General features: G+C 37.4%; 1 pseudogene; it reads right to left on the bottom strand.

Annotated features, from left to right (window-relative positions):
- Positions 1-1,520: 1,520 nt before the first annotated feature.
- LOC139082620 (UDP-glucuronosyltransferase 2B31-like) lies at positions 1,521-11,802 on the bottom strand (annotated as a pseudogene).
- Positions 11,803-12,990: the final 1,188 nt, after the last annotated feature.

The raw sequence follows: 12,990 nt of genomic DNA, 5'->3' as shown, positions 1-12,990 counted from the left end.
TGTTTCGTATATGTTTTAAGGGTAAAAGTGCTGTCATCTACTAAGTGGCGATGCCCTTGTATGTGTAAGTCAACTGTATTTGGAAGACTGTTAAGAACAGTGGCAAGTGAGAGGAAACTGTGTCTGCAGTCTTCTTGAACCTTACAGTATACAGTTCAATAGTTCATAGTGTAGTCACAGAACTGTGCAATGACCACAGCAATCAATTGAAGGTCATTTTCATCATCTATAAATAAACCTTTACCCTTTAGTCAGAGCTCCCTAATCTCTGCCTCCTCCAAGCCTCATTCAACCTTTCATCTAGTTGCTGTCTTCAGATTTGCATATTCTGAACATTTCCCGGTTGATGGAATCATACAATACATGGTCTTTTGTGACTGGCTGCTTCATTTACCATAACGTTTTCAAGGTTCATCCATGTTGTAACATGTCAGAGCTTAATTCCTTTTTATTGGCAAATAATATTACATAGTATGGCTATCCCATCTTTTGTTTACTCATTTGTAAGTTGATCAACATTTTTTACTCACATTTTCCGCCTATAATGAATAATATTATTTACCAACGTCCACATGAATGTTTTGACTGGACACGTTTTCCTTTCTCTTGCATATATACCTAGAAGTAGAATTGCTGGGTCATATTGTAGCTCTATGTTTCACCTTTGAGGGTATGGCATAGTGTTTTCCAAAGTGACTGCACCATTTTCTATTTCCACTAGCAACATCTGATGGTTCGAATTTCTCCATAATCTTGCCAACACTTGCTATTTTGTCTAATTGTACATATGCTAGTTGGAGTGAAGTCATATCTCATTGTGGTTTGAGTCACATCTCTGATCTTATTATGTAAAACACCATTGCATATGCTTGTTCAAAATTTGTATATCTTTCTTGGAGAAATGTCTATTCATAACCTTTGTTAATTTTGTAATTGGATCATTTTTCTTCTTATTATTCAATTATAAGAGCTTTTCAAAATATGTTTTGGATATGCATCCCTTATGAGATATACGATTTGTAAATATCTCTTCAATTATGCAGCTTATCTTTTCCCTCTCTTGATGATGTCCTTTATAGAACAAAGGTTTTAAGTTTTGATGAAGTCTAGTTTCTCTATTTGTAATTTGGTTGTTGTGCTTTTAGTGTCATATAAGAAATCATTGCCAAATTCAATACCAAAATGTTTACCTATGTTTTTCCTTAAGAGTCTTATAGTTTTATTTTTATTTTTAGGCTTTGGATCCATTTTGAGTCATTTTTGTGTATGGTTTGAGGTAGACAGTCCAACTTCATTCTTTTACTTGTAGATAATCAGTTTGTCTCAAAGAATTTGTTTAGAAGAGTGCCCATTCCTTTGTCAAACATCAATTGACCATCAAGGTGTGAGTATATTTCTGGATTCTAATGTCTACTTTATGGATTTATTTGCTTTTGTGTATGCCTGTATTACACTCTCTTGCGTAGTGTAGTTTGTAGTTGGCTTTGAATTCAATTAGTATAACTCCTCCTACCATAGGGATCCCATGGTTAATCACCTCATAGATGACATTGGCTCCACCATGAGTTATAAAGGCTTTGGATTTGGGATGACCTACGATTGAGTGAATTTTGGCAAACTATTAAGTATAAGTCTTAGAATAAAATGAGAGTAGGGCAATATAAGACACTGAAAGAGGCATTGTATTCCAAATAACAGATTATTATACCCATGAATCTACATTAAAATGTCTTTCAGAGCTTAGAGGAAGAAACATCTAAATCTGCTATCAAGATAAGTGAAGACTATATAGAAGATTAGTGTACGGCCTGAGATGTGAAAACTAAATACAAGATTGCCGGGTGGACAAAATTGAAAGAGAACATGCTGGATAAAAGAAGAATAGGTCAGAAAAAAATCGGGGAGGGGGTATATTAGAATATATTCTCTTAATGAATTAGTGAAGTGACTCAGTCTTGGAAGTATCGTGTCAAGACAGCAGGAAGTTGATGGTGGTGGTGCAGGAATCAGAAGAAGGAAAGGTTACACTTATCCTTTCTCCCTCTGACTGGGAAATAAATATAAGACAGTTAATTTTTAATTTTCAGATTTTCAATAATGAATTTCAAATAAATTTTTTTCCTGCTGAACTATTATGATCTGGTTGGAGTTGTTCTTATTTGAATGTTCGTTTTCCAGAATCTTACCAATAAGTTCATTCTGGGAAATCCACTTACAGTCAGGTATTTGGCCCTAAGGTATATGGTTTCTTGCCATCCGATCTCCATATAACATGTTAGAGTAAAGAAAATGCCTGATTCCGTGAGTCAAACTTCTAAGAGATAGCATGTTAGGATGTAAATAGATTAAGAAGTCTCTAGTTAAACCTGTTCATTATGACAGATGAGGAAATGAGGAAAAGAAATGCTAAGTAATGAGAACCAGTAACACTCATCTAATAGGAATTCTCATCCTCCATGCACTTATTTTACATTCAATCACCTATGATTGCAATCATGATGTTTCTCACTTGGATTAGACAAATGAGATTTTCAATAACAAATTCAAGCACATAAACATTTTTAGGCAGTCATTTTAATTTTAGTGCAAAAAATTGCAAATTACGAATAATCTGCTAATTTATTTTAACTATTTATTATACTAGCTCTCACCTTCCAAATTTAATATTAGTGTATTTATTTCCTTTTGTGTGTTGGGAGAAGTGGCTTACTTATATCCACTTGTTCTGTAAGTTATATCATTATAGTTTTACATCTTTTGATTTGCCAAATGGGAAATGTGTGCAATCTCATTGTGAGAACAAAATAATTCTGATTATTAACAATTTATTTTAATAACAAATAATTTCTGCTTGGTAAGCACATTTAGCTCCTTTGAAATTACTAATCATCAATATCACTACTTCCAAGAAAAAATTCACGTAGTAATTTTTTGCAAAACTCCAGAGTATTATCACTATTGCCAGACTTGACAATTCTTTAAATGTAGAAAAGAAGAGCCTCTTAGTACATCATAAATAACAGTATAGCTGTTGAAAAAACTTGAATATCAGGATGGTGCTAAATTTTATTCAACTGACTGTTAACACTTTAAGGATGCATTCCAAACTTGGACAGCATTGATGAATATGGTTTCTTATATCGAGCCATTTTCAAGTAGTACCAAAATTAGTTACAGATTTTGAAATTGCTAAACAATCCTCATAAGATGGATTCTAAATTACCAGTGGTTAACGTCTATTTGCTAAGTGAGTGTTAAAGCAACTTCAGTTCTCAGCAAGTCAGCATAGGTGATAAGCAGAAAGCTCTATCATTTAGGAAAATGAAATGTACTTCACAAATACACAGAGACTCCAGGTATATTCTATATATTAGAAATAATTTACTACCATAGTTTACTGACAAAAGACTGACTCAAACTTTCCTATGCTACCCTGGCTTCTAATCGACTCCCTTTTAGATTCCCTTCTCCTTCTTCAGTTGAGAGGAGTAATTATTCAGATGCATTGCAAGCAGGGTCCTTGCAGATCCATATTTTGTAAAACACAGGGTCACCTTAATGGCCGACCCACCTCCACCCTTTCTTCTGCGTTTTCCTGTTTCAAACTCCAGCAGGGCCCAGGTCCACCAGGGCAGCTTTTCACTTTCTTTTTGTCATGTTGTTTTGTTTCCTCTCTATATTATCATGTCTGGATAGGTCTGTAAATGCTGCTTGGTAAACCTTGGCCGTCTTTTCTTTGTATAGCTCCCTGAACAGCACATTGAATAGTCCTTTTCTGAAGTTGAGGGGAAGTAAATGAGGCCTGGATTACCTGGCAAGCCTCAACTGCAGGATCCCTTTCAGACTGTTATCAGTTCCTGCCTAATGTTACTTTTGAAATTTAAGTTCTTTCTGAGAGAATCTGTAGTGTGTACAATGCCCTCAGGAATGCTGCAAGTAAAAGGAGAAAACGGCAAGGCAGAATTCAGCGATTTTTGTACCTGCCTGCAATGTCATTATAATGTTGAAACTTCCCACTGCACCTCCAAAATATGTTTCTTTTTGATCATAATGTGAATGCCAAAGTTATTGTCCATCAAAAAGAGTCTCTGTACTACTTTAGTACCTGCCATTCATATTATGGTTTTTAAACTGATATCTGAGATAAATTGGAACGATCACAATAGGTAACTTTTATGCAAGAAATTTTTGTAATCAGACCCTTTACAGAGTTTAACAGACTGGTTAAGTAGTTGTCCACTGTAAGATACTTTATGTAACTTTTTCTGGAATCTGGACAAGGGCTGATGCAATCACATTGGCTCTTTCTTCTGTCATGTTACTGACCAAGGACCCCAGAGTAAACACGACAGTAACATTTTCTCCAGAGCTCGGGCAAACTCTTCCATTTCTTGAAGAGAAAGATTTGCTCCATTATGAAAGAGCAAAAGTGTAGCAAACACTATTGAAATGATTGCTGAAAACAGCTAAAGAGAGGGAATCAGGAATTATCAAGAATTACAAAGTAGTGGCTGTTTTTTTTTAATTGTAGTAAAATACTCATAACAAAATATACCATCTTAACTGTTCCTAAGTGTACGGTTACATAGTGTTAAGTATATACACCTTGTTGTATAACCGATCTCCAGAAATTTCCCATCTTGCCAAACTGGGACCACCCATTATACAACAATTCCCCATTCCCCTCTTCACCAGTTCCTGGCAATCTTAATTCTACTTGCTGTTTTCATGAATTTGACTAGTCTAGTTAGCTCATATAAGTGGAATCATCCAGTATTTGTCTTTTTTGTAATTGGCCTACTTCACTCAGCATAATATCCCAAGGTTTGTCCATGTCGTAGGATGTGTCAGAATTTCCTTGCTTTTGAAGGTTGAATAATATTCCATTGTGTGTAAATGTCACATTTTTTTTTAATTAATTCATCCGTCGTTGAACACGTGAGTTACTTCCATGTTTTGGCTCTTACAATTACTGCTGCTATGAAGATGGGCGTGTAAATATCTCATTGGGATCCTAATTTCAATTTTTGGATGAATACCCAGAAGTGGAATTCTGGGACCTTATGGTAATTCTATTTTTAATTTTTTGAGGAAACTCCATTATGTTTTCATCAGTGTCTGTTACATAACAGACCTAATCTCTCAGTTTGTAAGGATACAAGTAATACGGGATTAATTTCCTTTACTATGCATCTTTTTGCAAGTATGTGTGTATTTGCATTTGTTAAGCAAGAAACTGAAGAGAGCCGCTACACAGTAGTGAGGAGGAGATAACTCTTGGAAAATAGTATACTCAGACTCTACATTTATACTGCTAATACTTATGAATGTAGATCCTTGGAAGGAGGCCACACAGTAGAATATTAACTCACCTTTAGTTCTTTATTCTTATAGTTCTACTAAAACATTTGTGTTTATTCCCGGCAGGTTTTCTGGAGAATTATTTTAGTTTAGTCATTAGTATTTTATTTCTCTGACAATGAGCACTAGGTAAAAGTTAATTATGATTGGGATGACTTGTATCTTTTTCCTCTAAGTTCTGTAATAATTTATACCTCACTTTAATCTTTGTCAGTACTTCCCAAGCTCTCCCCTAAATCACTCTTTAAAGGCTGGGAGTTAGGAATCACTGTTATTCATGAGTCTGATATTATTGTTTGGAGTTTCCATTAGACAGTCTTCAGATTTCTGTTTGTAATGCAGAAATATATTTGTTATTTAAATGAGTGACCATATTTCTGACTTGTTTATGTATGACATATTTGGCCCTGAAATCATTCTGTAAAGTGGATGTCCTGGTAGAATGGGCTATGTGTAACTGACAGCGATAGGTCCTCATCCTCACCTCACTGAGTCCCCCAGGGAGCAGCTGCCTCACAGTGGGAGAGATACAGCAGGCTTCCTGCGGCAGAGAGCTGGTCACCTCCCCGAGTAGCTCAATATATATAAAAATATATAGCATATATATAATATATAAAGTTCCTGATAAAGCTCTGTTCACGTGTAATTGTTTCAGAATTGTCCTTACTTGTGGTCCCTGATCCTTACCAGCTTCCAAATTTTATTACATTCTATACCAAGTAAATTCTTCATTGCTCAATGCAGATCTTGCCCCTCCACCTCCCTCAAAAATGTAAGGCGCGAAATGTTTCCTGGATACCTGGTGAAAACTTCTTACTCGTTTTTTTTGATGCTTTTGTTTTAAATTGATTTTTTTCCCCCTGGAAATTAATGACCTAAGCTTTCCAACATAAAATGTTTACTGTCTTAGCCTAATCATTGTTTAAATCTCCATATTTGAAAACTGAGATATCATTGTCATATAACACTATGCAAGTTTTAAGGTGTACAATGCACGGATTTGATTCATTTATATAGTGCAATATGATTACTGACGCGGGATTGGTGAGCCGAGGAGTCGAAAGAAACATTTCTTGGACTCTCAAGGTCTGGCAGTAGTGCTCTTTTATTTAGAAAATAGTGTGGAATAGCGAGGAGGTAGGATCCATGGGCAGTCAGAGCTGCTGCTGGTGCATGGGGACAGGACCCAAGGGCAGTCAGAGCTGCTGCGTCGGGACAGGACCCATGGGCAGGAGGAGCCGCTGCTGCCCCTGCTGCTGCTGCCACTGCAGCTGCTGCAAAAATGAGCTGAGCATAGGGCTAAATTTAAAGCATAGGTATCTGAGTTATCTCTTTACAAGATGAAGGAAAGAATATGTAAAAAAGTTGTTAAAATGATATCAGTGCCTGTAGGTTCTGGTTATTGGGTGGTCCTATAATTTTTAGATAAGAATCAAACCGGATTGAGTAAATGGCAGAAGTCACCACTTAAATATTATCTTCAGCTAAAGACAAAGGAGGATGTTGGGGGGTGGTCAGTTACATGAGGTTGCCAGACAGTAACCAACTTAAGTCCATCATCCCCACTAAGAGTTTCTAGAGATAAGGTCATCCCCCGTCTTCCTGGCACAGAGAGGGAGGCATCCTTACAGATGGAGGTCTCCGTTACAAATGTAAATGTTTCCCAACAAAGGGCAAGCAACCTCCTCTCCTCAGAGTTACCGAGATATCATTGTTATATAACACTCCGTAAGTTTTAAGGTATACAGTGTGCGGATTTGATTCATTTATATATTGCAATAGGATTACCGCTGTACTATTAGGTTACAGCTCTATCAGGTCACATATTTATCATTTTTTGTGTGTGTGGTGAGAACATTTTAGATGTACTCGCTAGAAAGTTTCAAGTATTTAATAGACTACTGTTGACTATGATTACTATGATGTGCATTGTATTGCCAGAATGTATCTTTGAATTACAGGTTTGTACCCTTTGTCCAACATCTTCTCCATCCCCTCCCTCCCACAAGCCCATGTAACGACCATTCCACTCTGTTTTTACAAGTTCAACTTTTTTAGATTCCACATATAAGTGATATCAAATATTATTTGTCTTTTGCTGTCTGACTTATTTCACTGAGCATAATGCCCTCAAGGGCATCTATGTGGTACCAAATGGCAAGATGTCTTTCTTTATCATGCCCGAATAATATTCCTGTGTGTGTGTGTGTGTGTGTGTGTGTGTGTGTGTGTATCACATCTTCTTTACTCCTTCATCCACAGGTTTTAGCCATATATTGGCTATTGTGAATAATGCTGCAATAAACATGGTATTGTAGATATCTTTTGGATATTCTGTTTTTCTAACCTTTGGATATATATGCAGCAGTAGGATTTCTGGATCATAGGATAGTTCTGCTTTTGAGGAAGCTCCATATTTCTTTTTATAGAGGCTGTACCAATTCACATTCCCACCAACAGTGTACAAGTGTTCTGAATTTCTTGAAGATCATTGAGTTTCCTTAAACTGCTATTTTGAATTCTTTGTTGAGTGAGTAGTATATCTCCATATCTTTGCATTGGGTTACTGGAGGATTAATGTCAACTTTTCATCTCATATTTCCTTGATTGTTCCTGTTCTTTGGAGTTTTATGTTGTTGTTTTTGCACTTAAACTGGCAGTCACCTGCTTCCATCTCTGCTAACAGTCTTCAGGCAGAGAAGACTTTCTTTGGTCCTGCTGTAGATGTGGTTTTCACAGACCTTTTACGGACACACCTGCATCATGCTTCTTGCTCCCTCCTGTGGAAGGCTTCTAAAGACTGTATGTCTTCTCGCCACCCTATAAAGCACCTGTCCAGATGCTGTTGGCTTCCCTTTTCTTTCCCTGAGGTGTTGCTACAGCTCAAGTTTGTGGTTTCTCTCTTGCCCCAGACCCTTAACTGCTTCCTGCTCATGCTCCCTAACCGTCTGTCAAAGCTTCCTCTTGCAGGGAACTGACTGTAGGAGTTGTGAGTTTAGAACTCAGTGCTCTGTGGGTGCCTACAGGCCAGCTGGGGTATCTGTAGGAGAGATTTTCATTGTGGCTTGTGCTCCGGCTTCCTGGTGAGTCTGGAACACAGCAGGAGGAACCAAGTCCCTTTAACTCCCTCAGGGAATCTTATATGCCACTCTCTTGATCTATTCCCTCCCACCAGTCACCAAATTCATATTTTTTTCTTTTTTAAAGATTGGTATCTATCTGAGATAACATCTGCTGCCAATCTTCTCTTTTTTTTCTTCTTCTTCTTCTCCCCAAAGCCTGCCCCCAAGGTACATAGTGGTATATTCCAGCTGTAGGTCCTTCTGGTTGTGCTATATGGGATGCCACCTCAGCGTCGCCTGATGAGTGGTGCCATGTCCGCACCCAGGATCTGAACCGGCAAAACCCTGGGCCACTGAAGCGGAGGGGCCAAACTTAACCAATTGGCCATGGGGCTGGCCCCTGAAGAGATAATTTAATACTCTGTATGCTGTGAGAGAGAAACGAGTCTTTGGAAGCATCCTAACAGGTGGCGAAGCTTGGCATCCATTCACCGGCTCTCCTTTTCCCTTGCAGGAGAAATCTTGAGACTTCTCTTAGCCCTAAGCTGTGCTGCCCCTTAGGGGAGGGGTGATGCTGGCAAAGTCCAGTTGTTCCTCTCACCCACTCCAAAGCATTGAAACTCATGTATTTTGTGCTCCAACCAAATGCTGGGACTTCTTCTGGAAATCTGGGCTTCCAAAGGCTCTCTAATACACAGGTGACTGCCCAAGTCAGTGTTCTGTAGGTGCTGCTGGACTGCAGCCATGAGGAGCTGTAAACAATTCCCAGTCTTCTGTAGGTACCACGGCCAATATGGAGTCTGTCTACCTATTACCAGAAGCACAGATGCATGAGACTCTTCCACGGTCCCCTGGCTATGGTGCTGGATCCCCAAACTCCCATTAAGGCCCTTTTGTTCATGGGTAGATAACAATTTTTGTTGTTGAAGCGGGGGACAAACACAAGACATTTCATTATGCCAACAGATTGCTGACGTCACTCCTGAGGTATTATGATCCAATCCTATGGGATGTTCTCTAGCATTATGGTAGCTTTGTGTTTTGTCCTTGTTTTACCTTTCACCCAATTTTTATTACTTGATTATATTCTCTCTTTGAAAGTTAAATGTCTGGTGCGGTGGGGCACAAGCAGGCTCTGCAACGTTTCTCTGCTTATCCTTCACTTGTGCCTCACCTATGCTAGTCACTTTAAGATTGTTTTCCGAATAAATTGCTGACACTTTCTTATGTTTTGAATAATGAGGCCTTGATTTAACTGACCCTATTCCCAAAGTCTCCAAAGTATAATACTTTATTCTGTCATGATAAGGAAATTTATATAATTGCAACTTAGAAATATATGAGATTTTCATTGCCAGGTCACTTTCTCTCTCTCTCTCACTGTGAGTCAAACATTCTAAATGAAGAACCCAGAATCAATCTTACTGAAAATGCAAAGTGAAAAAAAAAAAAGCAAACAGGAATAGGTCACCTTAGGCAGAGGTTTCGCAGGTTTGGAGTGGAGTCCTCCATCAAATTCAAAATGTGATTAGAGTAGAGGAGGAAATTCTAAATTCCAGTAGCTTCGAATGAGCCACATTTCAGCTTTCTTCATTAACTCAGTTATTCTAGTGGGTCTTCCTGAAGGGAAAAAGGAAAGCAAAGGTAGAGGAAACTTGAATATCATAATGTGGATATAACAGGTAATTTTCTAAAAGAACCTAGAATGACATAGTCAAAGATATTTAAACCTGTCTGTGGTTTGAATATATATATATATATATATATGTTTTGTATATGTTTATGTTTTACACTTGTTTTTCATATATGTATACACAAAGACAAAGTGTAGTAGACTTTGTCTCTAAAGTTACATCAGATCTCTCAGAATCATAAAACATTTATTATACCTAAGCCCCTAAAGAATTAAACATACACTTGTTTACTCTGTAAAGCACAAAAGTATCAAATGCAGATGTAAACAATGATTTCACTTCCTCAGTTAACCTTACCATGTGCATGGGAACATCTTTCCCCAGAGGACTCAATTTAGTTCCTACAAGTTAACAAGCTATTCCCTTGATCCCAGATTTTCCAGGTAAACTGTGAGGTTTTGGAAAGTAGGGTTACTCTCGCGTTTGCTTTGTTAGAAGCTTAATATTATTTTCTTACTAAATAAAATGTTTTGCAAATAAATGTGGAAAATTTTTATAAATTATGGCAATGGATGTGCTCACTCTGAATTTTGGCTCATTTTTTATTTAATGAATATATAATTTTCAAGAAATATTGTTTACTAATGTATATATCCACCTTCAAAATAATTTTAGATCTTTAAAGAGATGATGTATAAATACTTATTGAAGAAATGTGAAACCATTAGAAACCTCAAAGGATAAGTTCCTGAGTCTGCTTAAGAGCCAATAAATCTCTCTATTATAAAGGAATCCTTCAACTAATATGGTAAATAAGCTTAATTTTTAAATGAAACTAAGCTATACCATAGGAAACAATTCCTCAGTGACCTAAAATTTAAACATTTCCGTAACATTTATCAGCTTGAGAGATCATTTTATAATTTCTTCATTCCACTTATAGGAAACACATTCCTCTGACTTTATAAACTCACCTTCCAAGACACTAAGAGAGTCAGGACTTCAAGGTGCTAACTAAAACCATGACTTACCGAGTGCTTCACTGTAAAGCTCATTCCACTTCTCACTAAGCATTTGGAACCAAAAGTCAAAATAAAGTACATAAATCATATTTTATACCCTCTCTATGAATATCATTTGATCACTTAAATCTGACATAAAAATAACTATGTGGGTTGAAGGAAACGGAAGTCCCCACTATACTTTTCAAAAGGACAGCCAAGAGAGAAGCAGAAAGTATACGCTGCTGGTGTTTAAAGTGGCTCCTCCAGCAGCTGACCGCAGGGTCCAATGGCATCTGCAAGAAGGAGATCAAACATTGATTCTTGGAGTTTTTTGGAATTTTCCTCTTCAAAACTACATCTTTACAGAACTTTTTAATCCAACCAGAATATTCTCAAAGGGTTTCTGGCATTAGTGAAAAGTACGTCGAAAATGTAACTTTTGGAAGATCATAAATCCATTTAGAGGTTATCTGCATGAAAAAGTGTTCATATTATTTTTAAAGTTGTAGGATCAATCTCAAATTTAATAGCAGATGGTTTGTTGGGATTATCCAGAATGGAAGCTGAAGACGTCAGAACACTCACTTCATGACCTCTCTAGACAAGTTCATCCAGGATTGTCTTCATATTGATCCAGTGGCTGTATTCTGTGGGCCACACCAGCACCTTTCCAGCACTCCCAGGGCTAAAGTAACAACTCAGCCATTGCAGCAGCATAATTTAAATCCATTTCATAGCCATCCTGGTGGAATGCAATGCTTCTTTTCAAATTGCTGTTTCCTTTTGCCATTGCTCATGCTTCTATCTGAGGAAGAATTAATCAGGAAGTTAAAATATAACTCCTACACCGCAAAGTACATACATTATATGAACAGTCAGAGCACTATTACAGCAAGTCAAAAAGACAGGTAGATGACTTTGTTTTTGTTTTCTTTTGTTTTTATTTTTAAAGATTGGCACCTGAGCCAACAACTGTTGCCAATCTTTTTTTTTTTTTTTTTTCCCTGCGTTATCTTCCCAAACCCCCCGTACAGATTTGTATATCTTAGTTCTACAGGTCCTTCTAGCTGTGGGATGTGAGATGCCGCCTCAGTGTGGCCTGACGAGCGGTTCCCTGTCCGCGCCCAGGATCTGAACCCTGGGCTGCTGCTGCCGAGCGCACGAACTTAACCACTCGGTCACGGAGCCAGCCCCGATGACTTTGTTTTTATATAAATCTGTTTAATGTCTACAAATGCTATCATCTAACTAAAACTTGATGACCTTGCATATACAAGACACTGTGTTATGTAATATATTACAGATGAGTGTAACAACTATATGAAGTGAGAGGTGACTGTACCTGTAGTCTGTTTGACTGGAGAAACAGAGATAGAGCTGTTTTACAGCTGACTCAGAATTTCCTGGATGATGGTTCAAAGGATTTTTTTTGTAGGTGAAATCTTCCATTTGTATTTATTTATTTATTTATTTACTTATTTTTTATTGAACTAACATTGGTTTAATGTGTAAATTTCAGGTGTATGCCACTGTATTTTGATTTCCATGGAAACTACATCATGTTCACCACTCAAATACTAATAACCATTTGTTACTGCATGCATGTGCCCTATGACCCCTTTAGTCTTCCTCCCTTCTCTTTCCCCTCTGGTAACTACCAATCTAATCTCTATGCCTATGTGGTGTTTTTGTTGTTGTTTTTATCTTCCACTTATGAGAGTGATCACAGGGTATTTGACTTTTGGTCTGATGTAATTCGCTTCTTATAATACCCTCAAGGTCCATGCGTGTTGTCACAAATGGCACAATTTTGTCTTTTTTATTGCTGAGTACTATTCCATTGCATAAATATATCACATCTTCTTTATCCATTCATCTGTTGATGGGAGTCAGGTTACTTCTAAATCTTGGCTATGGTGAATAATGCTA

This window comes from Equus przewalskii, chromosome 3 (genome assembly GCF_037783145.1).
Source record: "Equus przewalskii isolate Varuska chromosome 3, EquPr2, whole genome shotgun sequence".
NCBI lineage: Eukaryota > Metazoa > Chordata > Mammalia > Perissodactyla > Equidae > Equus > Equus przewalskii.
Note: the sequence above shows the minus strand (reverse complement) of the source record. Positions and strands in the feature narration are given on the sequence as shown.